Raw genomic sequence first — 11,795 nt, forward strand, 5'->3', positions numbered from 1 at the left:
AGATACTGAGGAACATTTTTGGCTTCAGGTGATCCACTACCTGATGCACTCCTCAACAATTTGGTTTCAGGTGCAGGGGCTGGTGTCATTTCTTTACTCATCATTGTCTCCATTCTCACCCACACTAATTCAGGATCTTCCAAAAATAGGCCATCCTCAGATCTACAGGCAGAACAAAACAGCAACAACAAACACACAGCAGGTACTAACTCCATTTTCACTCCAGCAGCTGCCTTCAACTACAACTGACCCCTAACCTAAACAGGGCATGTATGATGGTGGTGTTTCACCTGGCTTTTATGTTCTGCACTTAAGAGATAATTCACACAGCTGCTGTAAATTCCAATCAAGAACAACCAATGAGAGGTCACCAATAATAATCCCCCTTAACGGGCTTCCTTTCTCTGTAAAGGCCCTTGTGTCATACACCAGTGTGGGTTTGCAAAGTGCATGTGTCATTTCTAAACCAATTGTACAACGTGCAAAATAAAGTATAAATTAAGTCAGTCCCTTCAATTTACTCAGTAGGTAGGGTTAACTTCTCCTCCCTCTCTGGTGAGGCAGCAGCAGAGCATTTCCACCCACGTCTATCATAGCCTCTATGGACAGATCAGTTGCTTCATTATTAATGAAGTATCTTGTATTGAATATTAAATAAATCGAGACATAAAACTACAATAAACCTCAAAAACAATGTTGCAAAAGACATAGTTACTTTATTATGTTACAAAAAATCCCGGTCCTACAGAGAAGCTTAGGGCTCTCGATGAATTTTCTAAATCGATAGATCAATCCATTAAAAAGATGGGTGGATGTGGAAAGGTGGGCTAGGCTAATAAGCATTAAATGAGGCATGTAAGTAAGTTTTAAAATAACATTTTGTTCATTTTATTATTTTTATTTTTTAAAGTGTAATGATGCATGATGCCAATACCAGGAAGTTCCAACACAGTCCTGCTGGCTAGATGTTGTGCTGTTTTTATGGGTCCTTCCACACATTGGCATCCCAGGGAACGAGATGGCAGACACATTAGCTAAAAATGGGGTTGAAAGTAAATCAGGTTGAGGTGGCAGTACCAGTTAGCAAAGTAGAGATCGAAGCGTAAGGAGCAAAGTTAAGATGCAGTGGGAGAGTTTATGGGATAATGAAAACAAAGGAAGACATTTATACAAGATTCAGCAGAAAGTGGGGGAGGAAAAGACACTGGGGAAGAGCAGGAGAGAACAATGTCAATTTAGCAGAATTAGACTGGGTTACACAAAGTCAAAGTCATCTCTGCACCTTGTTGGAAAACATCCATCTCGACATTGTGAGGCATGCAGTCAACCATAAACTGTTGAACATGTGCTGTCTGAGTGCACTCAATATTTCAAACGAAAGACTGGCTTTAAGAAATGGACTGGGACATGAAGGAATTAAACAAATGGACATTAAAACAATTTTCTCAAATAACTCCGGAAAGGTGGTGTTCAAACACATCTCATCTTTTCTACAACAAACTTTACTGAACACAAGGATTTAGGCAGATGTAACTAAGAAACAGTAGGTGGTTGCAGCTGCTCTGGAAACTTTAAGAGCAGGACAATCTACAGCTCGTCCTGACATTGTGAATGACATTTTGAATGTGGTTTTTGGAATTGGATTTGCTTGCAGGATCACTTTCTGCTGGGTTCCAGGGCACGCTGGGGTGAGGGGGAATGAACAGGTGGACCACATTGCAAAGGAAAGCTTAAGCAGAGAAGTAGATGACCATTTATCCATGGGGAGAGTGGAAGTGAGGGAAATAATCAAAGAGGGATTAAGTAAAAATGACAGAGAGGGTGTTAAACGGAAGTCCGAGGTCGACACTTCTTTTCTATACATCCTAAAGTTAAAAACTGTTTTTGTAGTTCTCTGTCCCGTAGGGACTCAGTGAAACTCTGTAGATTGGGGTTGGGCCATTGTGGGTAAATGATTCTTTGTTCATTACAGGAAAACATGTCTCTTGGCTTGTTTGAATGTGGGATCCTTAAAACAGTACGGCATGTTTTCCTAGACTGTAGAAAGTATAGAGCAGAAAGAAAGGTATTATTTGTTAGATTGACAGGACTTGGAGTTGAGGCTTTTTCTGTTGCATGTTTGTTTGGACACAGTGAGAAACACAAACTGATCTCCAAAGAAGATCTGCAGTTTCTACATGATACAGGATTGTATGTGAGAATTTTGATCTAACTCAGACCTGTGGAGGGCAGTAATACGCTAAACAGCGTCTACACTGCCGAAATCATAGGTGCGTTTCACTTCATGCGGCGCTGCGCAGCGCTGACTGACTAAAAATATATGGCAAGCCATTCACCTGCAGCTCACGTTAGACTGTAAAGTCGGCGAAAGTCAGACGCTAACATCTCGAACGCACCTCATATAAGAAGAAGAACAGTAGGTGGCGATAATGCTCCATCTGGTTGCAAGTTGCCAGTAAAAAGAAGAAGAAGAAGAAGAAGAAGAAGAAGAAGAATTTAAGCTTTCTCCAAGTAAGTCTTGCCATTTGATATTTCCCAGGAAGAAAGGGATAGATAAACAAGTTTATTTATAAAGCACAATGCATACAAAGTGGAAATTCAAAGTGCTTTAGTAAAAATCTGATGAAAGAACACCAAGAATGTGCGTTAAAAGAACATAGAGAAATAAAAGATTAAAGTGGGCCTACTATAAAAATTAATAAAATATGCCTAAAGGATAAGAAAATCTGCAGCATTCTGGATTCTGAGTGGAAAATTAAGTGGTCATGATAGGCGTTTCTTTAGATGAACGATATACAACGCAATAATAGGTAGTTTCGTATAGCTTAATGGGTGCAACAGTTTTGTAGATCAAATCTTACATTGGCGTGATTTAATTAGGACCAAAGTAAGATCCCATCTCTCTAACTATAGGCAACTCAAAAGGTTTGGAGTGGTTTTCTTATGAGGACGGGAGTCTTCTGTCTGTGGCTTGCTTACAGACAACAGAGAGGTTTTGTAGTTCCTTCAACACACAACATAATAAATTTTAGGCCTATACTAAATATAATATACAATGAAACAATTTCTAAAGTTATTTATACACATAAGCTATAAACATATAGGCCTACGTATGCTATACACCCGCGGACATGTATTGTATTGTAAGAGTCCATCTTGACTGCGTTAGTGCACCAAGCATCATCGATGTAAAACACAGAGTCCACTTCTGCTCATCTTGCTAGAGTCTTGCGCTGACAGATCAAAACATGGACCAACTGCCAAGTGCTTGATCGGGGATGTTGATGGGGCAGGTCTCTGTAACAATGTGGACAAAACAGTCTCTGAATTCATTTGTTTGGTCAACATGAGTCACATTTTGTCCAGACTGCATCTTTAGGAGCAGAATTAAGTCCAAGCTGGGCCAGCAAGGCTCTCTGGCTCTCTGTCCTCTCCTCTGAGCGATCACTGCACCCGCGTGGTGCCTAGTTCGGTTGTTTGGGCCGGGTGGATGATGGTCTGCTGGTCCTTAATCCAAAAACCCTGTCTTCATCTTCCAGTGACTTTATTTATGTCAGAGGTAACGCATTAGCAATTAAGCTGGGAGGAAAGTGTAGCAAAGTTTGAAGGAGCTAACGTTACCAGCTACTGCTTCTACAAGTGCTGCCGTTTGCCATAGAATTCAGAACAAGTTGGCTCATTTTAAATGGATTACCTGCAAAAAGACTAGAGACTCTCATACTAAAAAAACTAGAGAAAACCCATGCCCATTTTGCTGTGCTGCCATGACCTGCAAATTCAAAGCTTGTATTTGTTCACACACACCAACCATCCTCCTTTCTCAAGCCTGCAGACGTTGCACCTTATAGTAAGCACAGTCAGTACATTAATATTGGATTGGTTCTATTAGGTTAATAAAATAGAGGAAAACACAGTAAGGTTTGTGTGCTTACAACTTCAGTTTACCGATTGCCATTGTAACAGAAAACAGAAAAACCTCCCCCAAAAAGCAAGATGCGAATGGGAACCTGTAGAAACTCTACTTATAAGGCGGCGTCATTAGCAGTGACCTAAAGTGTCTGTGTAAGTTTTGAAGGTTTGAACAAAACGAGGTAGGAAAGTGGTGTATTGTGAGCCTTTTAGCATTACATACAGGATAAGCGGTTGACGATGGATGGATGGATCAAGCTGAGGGCTGTAATGAGTTTACAGACAAAAGGCGCACCGCAAAAAAGTGTAGCCTAGTGAATGATTAGGCTGCTGTAATCTGACTGTTTTCAACAGAACCTTGAGATGTTTCTACATGTTATAATGTTAACAGACATGTTTCTGGATTGTGAAGAAATGATCTGTAGCCTTTAGTGCCAAAAGCTGGTCTGCTGCTCTGACAGAGATGATGCAGCTGTGCAACAGGTCATATTTAATTGTCATCACTTTAAAATGACGTTTGTTAAATGCCCGTTTCCTCAACTCCTCTCTCCTCGCGTCTCCTCCTCGACTCGTCGAGCTTGCATCTCGGGTGGGCAGGACTAAAATGCGCCTTGAGGAGTCGTGGAGGTGGAAATTTGGAAAATGAGAAAGGCCCATGCAGTGCGTTTGCGTATACAACAGGGTGTTCAGGGAAACACCGTTTCAGATGACGTTTTGTCGGCGCTGAACTCGCCCTTGTTTTTTTTATTTTTTTTTTTATTGAAAATTATTCCATATACAAAAACATGGCATTGGGTTTCGCAAACTGCAGAAAGGATCAAGTGCATATCAAAATATAGGAAAAACAAAAAAGAAGAGGAAATTAAATTTTAAAAAAAGGCTAAAGGCTTTTTTCCCCAAATCATATTCTGCTATTATACTAAAAAGCCTCATTGCATTCTTTGTTTTCATAATGTTAAGGGCTTTTGTAAAGGAAAGAAACTCATTATGAAATACACAAAACTTTCACTTTTTGTGTATTTTTGTGAAAGGTTTCACTTTCAAAAGCTTGACTTGTGAATATAAAATTTCCCAAGAATGATAATGTTATTAATCAGAAAATCATCTTTGTTGTTGTCCATGACACAACCATAGATAAAGTCCTTCAGAGAAAAGTTTGTGAGATGGAAAACCTTTGGGTAAAGCTAGTCATGTATATCAAGCCATAACGCTTCAGAATACATACAATGGAAAAATAAATGATCAGTAGTTTCATTGTCATCACAAAATACACAATTATTGGTTTCTATTCCAAAACGCTGTCTTACCAAGTCGCTGGATGGATACACACAAAATAGATTTCTTTGGCTTTTGGAAATATAGGGAATTTTAAATATTTGGAATGTAACGAGTGAATAGTACATTTTGAAAATAATTGAGTTTCTAAAGGATATTGTAGGGAATGAGATGTTATCAACAAATTTCTAATTGTTTTGTTAGGGACTTTTACCTCATTAAAGACAATGCCTCCAACTAAAAGTAGAGGGAGACATGGGGTGACAGGAGTGGAATTCATTAACATACACTTAATTAAACACAAAAAAGATTTGGGGAGAGCGTTAGTTATGGAGTTAAAAAGATTGCGATTGCCAGTGAGGTCATGTCTTAGACAGAAGGATCACAGACCAAATACCTTTATCCATCCAGTCCTTGTTGTACAGCGATTTGTTTTTGACCGTAATATATCTATTATTCCATATTGGGGAGTTATGTGGGGTGAAGTTGTGATTATATAAGAGTTTCCAATAAAATCAAACCTGCTGGTGATAAAGGGATAATTTAATTGGAAGTCTTTGAATAGTGAAATCACATTTAAGTAGAATTTCTATGAATTCTTGAATATTTCTCTGAGGATATGATACCAAAAGTTATTGTTGTTCAGGAAGAATTTCAACCAATTGATTTTCAAGGTTCCATTCATAAAGTCAAAATCAATAGTTTGCAGGCCACCATCTTTAAATGTTTTGGTCATCTCTGTTTTCTTAACATAGTGGACTTTCCTTCTCCAAATTTAGTCAAAATTGATTTGGTTGATCTTTTTAATGGCTCTGTTAGGAATAGCAATTGAGTATGCAGGATAAATACACCTTGAGATACTTTCCATTTTAGTCAAAAATATACGGCCCAATAAACTAATATCTTGCAACAACCATGAGTTAAGTCTACTTCGGCATTCCTCTATTACTTTCCACACATTGACGTTTTCACGTTCAGTAAAATTTTCTTACATCTACCCAAGTATTTAACAGAGGACCTAAAACTCGCCCTTGGTTAATCAACCAAAAGGCAGTCGCCTAGCTTCAGCTACCACAGTTGGGGACCGTCTGAGTTGTCCCTTGCTCACAACAATGCTGCTTCTTTTTTTGTTTCAGGCTGATTGCAACCATGACTTTTAAAGTGCATACCACCACCTACTGTACCAGAGTATGTAGCATGAACTATGTTGGTTGTACTTGATATCAAAAATATTTAAATAAATAGATAAACAAACATAAACAAAACAGATAAACAGCCTACAAAAAACACTAAATCCTATTTATGGTTGACCAAGAAACACAGCAAATGCATGGGGTGAGGGAAAATCCTATATATCCATCCATCCATGAGAGAGACTATGTCTGTTAGTGTAGCTTAGAGATTCAGGATAGCTGTTAGAAATCCTGTTTGAGATACAACAAAATTTGGTTACATCACCTAAATATAGCAACAATATTGCTTATTTCCATCAGCACGCCCCTGGTGTACCCAGGATCCTAGTGGGCAACCGGCTGCACCTGGCTTTCAAGTGACAGGTGCCAACGGAGCAGGCAAGGACGTATGCAGAAAAGAACAGCACGACTTTCTTTGAGGTCAGTCCGCTGTGCAACTTCAACATCATCGAATCCTTCACAGAACTTTCACACATTGTGCTGATGAGGCCAGCAGAGGCTGCTAGATATGCAAATAAAACTGGTAGAAAATAAGAAAATCCAAAATGGCTGCCACTGTCAGTCTCCCGATGCAGATGATAGTTTGCCTGCTGCATTGTGAGACTGAGAAAGTAAAATATTTGTGATGACTTCTCTGCATGAAGAACTCCCCGTTCTTGTCAAAATCACTGGTTACCAGATGCACCAACAAGCATGGGCACTGATTTCACATAAGTATCAGCTTAAACATCTGCTACATTGATGCTCCAGTCATTCGATTTAGATCAGGGAAGAAGCTAAGCTTCAGTATGAATCCTGTGGTTAAATTCAAAACCGATGCTCATTTCTTCATTACTCCTTGCTCCCTAATGAACTTGGATACTTACTGGACACTCCCTGACAAGCCATCTTGATAGTTTCTTTGAACACATGTCTAGACACCTGCCTGGAAATTCATGCCACAGTCAAACTCTTGAAATTGCCCAGTTCCTTCACCGGAAACAGGCAGCACTGTCTGGAAGTAGTGTGCTCAAGGAGGTTCATTTCAAAACTGCACTAATGCATCTGCTTTTGATGAGAGACCCGTCACAGTGGAAACCCAACGTTGGGACTTCCAGGCTACAAGATTTGCCCTTCATGGAGAGAAGCCCTGAGAACAAGCAGTTGAACCATGCCCTTATTGGGAACCCTTTGACACAGAAAATTATTGAACTTCCTGCTGAATTCACTAAAGCAAAGACTGAATCTCTTCCATCCCCTTGTGGTACACAACTGTATCTACAGAGATGCAGTGACACATTTTCAGGAAATGCTTAGAAATGCAGACATGCTCATACATGAATATGCTGGCAGTGTACAGACAATGCCAGTTGCGCCATTTAAAGAGTCATAAGCATTAAGATTTTAAATTCTGCTTTTATTCTCTTCTGTCAGAGTGAATGAGTTATGTCATGATAATAGCAAGTGATCCATTTCTCATTTAAAAATCATGTCTACATAATTCTGTCAGTAATCATTTTCCCATCGCTTTAAGTCTTCATGCTCTGCCACGTCGGGGTCAACAAAACTGAACGTGTCAAGGGAATTCATCCGAGGGTCAACCGCTGCATAGTCATCCTTGCCGCTTGCGACGACCTCCCAAGAGTGACTTGAGATCATACCCCTAGAAGCTGTAAAAATACAAGAGGATAATTGTCAGAGAGTAGCTTTCAGTAAGGAGTCATTTTATGCTTTTGATTCTGCATGATTGTCAAGGGATGAGTACTTTTGGATTTGCATCAGTATTGCCTGTAGAAAGTGAACGCTTCAAGAATCGACTGCCTAGGAACAGCTCTGTGCCAAGTCAGGGAGCATGTCTGAAGTTACTGCATTTCATACCAAGATGTCCTCAAGACCCCTCCCCAACAGACAGACAAGTTGAAGACGTACCCTTAGGCTGTGCCAAGGAGCAGGTCGAGTCACAGCAGGTGCACACGGAGTCATCAGAGTACAGCTCCTTCCACCTAAACCATAACAGTTGTCAGCAATATTAGATGGCAAACTTGATGGACAAAGCAGATCACAGTGAGCACAGCTGGCAATACTGGAAATACACACCGAGTTCTTTTGGCAGTCAAGTACACATGAAACACTTCCTCCTACAAGACCTTCAAAAGCAAGCTACACCTGTGAGGTTTTACTTTAGCCAGAGTCAACTCACGTTTTGGTCGCTGGATCATAATTGCAAGCCTTTGAGCCCTGAGTTGGAGTACGTGTCCCCACAGAGATCTCGCAGTGCATGTAGAGTTGCTGAAAGACAATGAGCATTAATGGCTACATGTGTTCATTATTTGACAGCATTGAGCTCTGTACAACTACCTCTTGACAGTACCTGTGAGGAGGAAGCGGAAACGCCATTCTTGAAAATCAAGGCACCCAGACTGAATTTCTGGACCATCTCTGAGGCGCCAGCGAGGAACCTTGACTGTTCGTTCTCTTTGCCATCAATCATGCACCTGTCGAGAAGACACATTTACCTCCAACCACCAAGTGACAGGCCCATCTTATACTGAAATCATTTCAAACCTTACCCTTGGTTGTCAATGACCGTATATTGAGGATTTGAATTGGGGTCTCGTGAGGCTGTCACAAAGCACTTGTCGATGTATATCCTCTGGCCTCCCAACTGTGCAGTGCGGTCAGGTTGCGTGACCTCAAAGTACATCGGCTCGCCCAAGGTGAAGGTTTTGGTTCCAGTGATTTCATTACCTGATGCTGTGGCAAAGTGAGGGACATCACTTGACAATAGAGACACACAGGGCTGCTGCATACATTTGCTATGCAAGTAATGCATTTGGTTCCTTTAAGCTCCAGCAGAATATGCAGTGATGAGTTCTGAGTACTTGTAGAACATGCTTTAGTATTTTATGCTGGCATATTTTGAGTACACTTACAAATGCTTGACAGTCAGGTGCTAGGGTGCCTTTTCTAAAATGGTAAATATTTGACTCCAGGGTTTGTCTAGCTTTGGATTCATTTAACAGCTTCCCATTTGTGTCAATACAGGTGTGCATTTAGCACCCCATGTAATCCTTGTCCACACAAGTTTTGTCAGACATCTTTGTTGCCCATTAAAGAACCTGATTTATACCACCTCAGAGTACGTCATCATCCACATTAACCTCACCATGTTACAAAACTAAGGATAATGTACATTTTGTAGCGCTCCCTCTTCTGTTCAAGTTGCACATCTATACTTGGAGCAGCACTTTCCTAGCCTGGTTAAGTTTAGAAATGTGCATTTGCAAGTTACCACTCCTTTCTGCACTTCAGAGCTCCTTTTTTTAAAGGAGACTAGCTTCTGATAACAGGCCTTGTGCTGAAAATACTGGGTGATGGTGCATTTAAAATATGGGAACATACCATCTTGAGGAGTAAGGGTGAAACTAGTTTTAGGTTGGAGTCGTTTGAAAACTGCACCCATGCGATCAGGATAGAAGCCAACTTTATAGGAGTGGAAAAACCTGCAATAGTCAAGTGAAAACTCACAATACAAAATTTGAAACAGAAGTCATTGATTGCCCTGTAGTCTTGCAATATGTCCTTGGTCTTAAATGCTGGTAGTTAAGATTTGTAATAGAACTAAATTACACAATCATACTAAAACTAAAGAACCTAATCTAAATCTTACCTGGGATAGTTACAGTTCAGGGGAATATCAAATGGCATTTCCCTTAAAACTGGACCGGTTGGCCTGTAGTGGAGCACATTGCTAAAGGACAGATAATCTGGATGACTCTGGAACATAAACATTCACATGTTGGTTGCAGTTATAAAATAGAACTAACTGAATGATACAGCAATTGAGAGGAACAGCTTTACCAACCTTTTTCTCAAATCCACAGTCAGTTCTCAGAAGGTACTCAAGGTAGTAATGTTCTTTGGTACCTTTGTTAACAGGACAGGTGCCTAGTTTCAAGTATTTGTATGCGTCACGAGTCTTAAAGACCTCTCTCCTGATTCTCACATACATTCTGTCAACATGACACAGGATTTCAACCAACTTTGTCCCGGCTGTTGCGCCAATTGCCGGAGTAGGGGCAGCAGTCACAAGTAACATTTCGTTAGCCAAGTTAGGGAGGCTTCTGGCACCCTGTTCTGGCTTGAAAACCTGTTTCAGGGTCTGAGAGGCTGGGACAGCCAGATACTGAGGAACATTTTTGGCTTCAGGTGATCCACTACCTGATGCACTCCTCAACAATTTGGTTTCAGGTGCAGGGGCTGGTGTCATTTCTTTACTCATCATTGTCTCCATTCTCACCCACACTAATTCAGGATCTTCCAAAAATAGGCCATCCTCAGATCTACAGGCAGAACAAAACAGCAACAACAAACACACAGCAGGTACTAACTCCATTTTCACTCCAGCAGCTGCCTTCAACTACAACTGACCCCTAACCTAAACAGGGCATGTATGATGGTAGTGTTTCACCTGGCTTTTATGTTCTGCACTTAAGAGATAATTCACACAGCTGCTGTAAATTCCAATCAAGAACAACCAATGAGAGGTCACCAATAATAATCCCCCTTAACGGGCTTCCTTTCCCTGTAAAGGCTTATGTGTCATACACCAGTGTGGGTTTGCAAAGTGCATGTGTCATTTCTAAACCAATTGTACAACGTGCAAAATAAAGTATAAATTAAGTCAGTCCCTTCAATTTACTCAGTAGGTAGGGTTAACTTCTCTTCCCTCTCTGGTGAGGCAGCAGCAGAGCATTTCCACCCACGTCTATCATAGCCTCTATGGACAGATCAGTTGCTTCATTATTAATGAAGTATCTTGTATTGAATATTAAATAAATCGAGACATAAAACTACAATAAACCTCAAAAACAATGGTGCAAAAGACATAGTTACTTTATTATGTTACAAAAAATCCCGGTCCTACAGAGAAGCTTAGGGCTCTCGATGAAATTTTCTAAATCGATAGATCAATCCAATTAAAAAGATGGGTGGTTGTGGAAAGGTGGGCTAGGCTAATAAGCATTAAATGAGGCATGTAAGTAAGTTTTTAAATAACATGTTGTTCCTTTTATTATTTTTTTGAAATCGTAACCGGATGTTACGCAGCGCATGATGCCGCTACCAGGAAGTTCCAACACAGTCCTGTTAGCTGGACGTTGTGGTCGGAGGCTGAAAATCCCTCGTTGGCCTTTTCATTTATTAACAAAGTGAAACAATCGTATTTGGTTTGGAGTATGTTTCAATGTAGGATGATACAGTCTTGCTTTTACTTTGTATCCCCTGTTTGTGCTAAAATGCGTTGTTGTCCTTCTGTTAGCCGACTAGCTAACAAGCCAGCTAACAGTTAGTTAAGGTTGTTTTGATGAATAACTTATTGTGAATAGTAACGTCAGCGGCGGCTGGACTCCAGTGCTAGTAACATATAGTGATGGCAAG

General features: G+C 40.4%; 1 long non-coding RNA gene and 1 pseudogene across 1 annotated transcript; one reads left to right on the forward strand and one right to left on the reverse strand.

The window, feature by feature from the left end:
* Nucleotides 1-6,846: 6,846 nt before the first annotated feature.
* Nucleotides 6,847-8,019, forward strand: LOC119908280 (annotated as a pseudogene).
* Nucleotides 8,020-9,796: 1,777 nt separating this feature from the next.
* LOC119908281 lies at nucleotides 9,797-10,118 on the reverse strand. Its single transcript, XR_005445254.1, has 2 exons — nucleotides 10,027-10,118; nucleotides 9,797-9,879 (listed from the first exon to the last, which is right to left on the reverse strand). It is a non-coding gene; the product is annotated as an uncharacterized LOC119908281 (long non-coding RNA).
* Nucleotides 10,119-11,795: the final 1,677 nt, after the last annotated feature.

The sequence above is a fragment of the Micropterus salmoides genome, unplaced genomic scaffold, assembly GCF_014851395.1.
Source record: "Micropterus salmoides isolate LMB-PRFRI ecotype aquatic unplaced genomic scaffold, ASM1485139v1 Ms_hic_scaffold_1727, whole genome shotgun sequence".
NCBI lineage: Eukaryota > Metazoa > Chordata > Actinopteri > Centrarchiformes > Centrarchidae > Micropterus > Micropterus salmoides.